Source organism: Rana temporaria, chromosome 1, assembly GCF_905171775.1.
Source record: "Rana temporaria chromosome 1, aRanTem1.1, whole genome shotgun sequence".
In the NCBI taxonomy this organism is placed as follows: Eukaryota; Metazoa; Chordata; class Amphibia; order Anura; family Ranidae; genus Rana; species Rana temporaria.
Window position 1 is genome coordinate 402,446,704 of NC_053489.1, and position 3,228 is coordinate 402,449,931.

A 3,228-nucleotide genomic window follows, 5' to 3' on the forward strand; every position below is an offset into this window, starting at 1 on the left:
AGTTCTTTCTCTTCAGTGGCCCCCATCCCCAATCCAAGGGGCTGATACCAGGTCATGTACAATTTTTAAGTGCTCCTTCCCTGCGCCACTCTGCATTGAAAAAAAACATTTGTGCTCTCCACCCCAGCCCTCCTAATGCCCCAGCCCTCCTGACATCCACCCCCTGATGCCCTCCTGACACCCACCCTCTTGTGCCCTCCTGACACCAACCCCCTTGTGCCCTCCTGACACCCACCACCCTGATGCCCTCCTGACACCCAGCTCTACTGACACCCACCCCTCCTGATACCCAGTCCTACTGACACCCGACCCCCTAATTCCCTCCTGACACCTAGCCCCATGATGCCCTCCTGACACCCAGCCCTACTGACACAACCCCCCTGGTGCACTCCTGACACCCAGCTCTACTGACACCAACCCCTCCTGATACCCAGCCCTACTGACACCCACCCCCCCAATGCCCTCCTGACACCCATCCCCCAATGCCCTCCTGACACCCACCCATCTGATACCCTCCTGACACCCAGCCCTCCTGATGCCCCAGCACCATGCCCCCCTGAAACTCCAGCCCTTCTAATGCCTCAGCACCATGCTCAGCTGTCCTGATCCCACCTACTGTACCCTCTTGACCTTCTAGTACTGTGCTCTCCTGACCCCCCTGCACCATGCCTCCCTGACCCCCCTATACCTTGCCCTCCTACTACTGACCTCTGCACACTTTCTCTTCCGCGGTGATCTTCATTGGCCCCCATCCTCAATCCAAGGGGCTGATACCATGTCATGTATGATTTGTAACTGCTCCTTCCCTGCGCCACTCTGCATTGAAAATTAAACATAAGTGCTCTCCACCCCAGCCCCCTAACAACTCAGCCCTCCTACTGCATCAGCCCTCCTGACACCCACCCCCTGATGCCCTCCTAGCACCCAGCTCTATTGACACCCACCCCTCCTGATACCCAGCCCTACTGAAATCCACCCCTCTGATGCCCTCCTGACACCCAGCCCTACTGAGAGCCTGTTTTCGGCCAAACATTGTGTAATTTACAGTAGGTGTTTTTATTGCCAACTTAGGGAGTTCAGGGAGATGTTTTCTCACAACCTGTCAGGCAGAAGCTGTAAAGTTATCCCAATTTTTTTGCATAATGTGAAAGATGAAGTTACGCCGAGTAAATAGATACCTAACATGTCGCGCTTAAAAATTGTACACGCTCGTAGAATGGCGCCAAACTTCGGTACGAAGCAACGTTTACATTTTTTTACTGGTTATATATCTTTTGACTTTCAGAGAGGGTTTAGGGCTAGAATTATTGCTCACATGTGTGGTTTGAACACCGTTTTCATATGTGGGCGGGACTTACGTATGGGACTTGCATATGCGAGCACACGGGGCACTTTAAAACTTTTTTTTATTGTAAATGTTACTTTAAAAAAATTTGTTTGACACTTAAAAAAAAAATGTTTTGATCCCTTTTTTTTTTCCTATTACAAGGAATTGTAAAGGGTTAGCTTGGTAGCGTGGGTGTGTGACTTCTTGAGTGGGTTCACTACACACTGAACTATACAGAGAGGCAGCCGAGGGTGGTTGAAAAACAAGGATCATGGTTTGTTCTTCCATATTGCTGGAAACAAGTGCAAGCATCCAAACAGCATAAACAAAACAAAACATAAAATAAACCCTGGCCACTTGAGCCGTCTACCGTCACAACACAGGAACCTACCTATGGAGTCTGGCACAGCCTACTGCTGGGCAGACACTGCTGGTCTTCCAGCAGAAAACAATAGTCTTTTTGATTTTTTTAATCACACAGCAAAAATATCAACAACCACGTCACCTTCAGAAGTCTTCCTCAGCTCACTGCTCTCCTTAACTCAACAAGCCTCAGGATGCAGCATTCAGTAGTAGTCCTCTGGACAACTTATAGAGGCCTTAATTTCCTCATTCTAAACAGCTGAAGCTATCCAACGTCCTTAAACCTTTCTGGCTACCTCTGCAGCCGACACCTGATAGTAATTGGTGAATTTTCTAAACAAGGCAGAAATGTATCTCACGTCTGTGACAACACCCCCAGATTTACCTGACTTTCTGTCACATACCCCCCCCTCTCTTGTTTCAACCCTAGGGTTGGGACACAGGTTGCCAGGCACGCATGTACTCGGGACAAACCATCTGCATTCCCCATTTTAACACCGGGGCGATGCGTTACCACAAAACTAAATTTCTGAAGGGCCAGGAACCACCTATTTATTCTCCTATTGGTCTCCTTGTTTTGTGCCATCCACTTCAATGGGGCATGATCCGTCACCAGTTCAAACTGTCTACCCACGAGGTAGTACTGGAGAGAATCCAAAGCCCATTTCACAGCCAAACACTCTTTCCCAATGGTGGCATAATTCTCCTCATGGGCCTTCAACTTTCGGCTGAGGTAAAGAACAGGCTGTTCCTCTCCCTTGATAATCTGGGACAGTACAGCTCCTAACCCCACATTTGACGCATCTGTCTGAACCACAAAGTCCCGTGAAAAATCAGGCGAATTTAAAACTGGCTGACTACATAAGGCCTGTTTTAAAGCCTGAAAAGCTGTTTCTGCTTCGGGAGTCCATTTGGTCATGATAGACTCCTTCCCTTTGGTCAAATTGGTCAGGGGAGCAGCCTGTGAGGCAAAATGGGGGATAAAACGGTGATAATAACCCGCGATCCCCAAAAATGTATGAACCTGTTTCTTATTGGTGGGACGTGGCCAATCCTTTATAGCCTCAACTTTGTTTATCTGGGGCTTGATTAGACCTCTTTCAATGATATACCCCAGATACTTTGCCTCTTCTAACCCAAGGGTAAATTTTTTTGGATTGGCTGTAAACCTGGCTTCCCAGATGGAATCCAACACAGCCTAAACTTTTGGTAAGTGTGAGTCCCAATCCTCACTGTGGATGACCACATCATCGAGGTATGCAGCAGCATAGGCTTGATGAGGCCGAAGGGTCTTATGCATGGTGCGTCTAAACATGGCGGGAGCATTCTGTAACCCAAAAGGCATCCTCCGATATTGGAAAGATCCTTCTGGAGTTACAAATGCTGTTTTTTCCCTGGCCGACTCCGAGAGAGGAATTTGCCAATAACCCTTGGTCAGGTCTAACGTTGTCATGTACCGGGCAGTGCCTAGGCGATCAATCAGTTCATCTATGCGGGGCATAGGATAGGTGTCAAACTTAGTGGTTTTATTCAGGCGG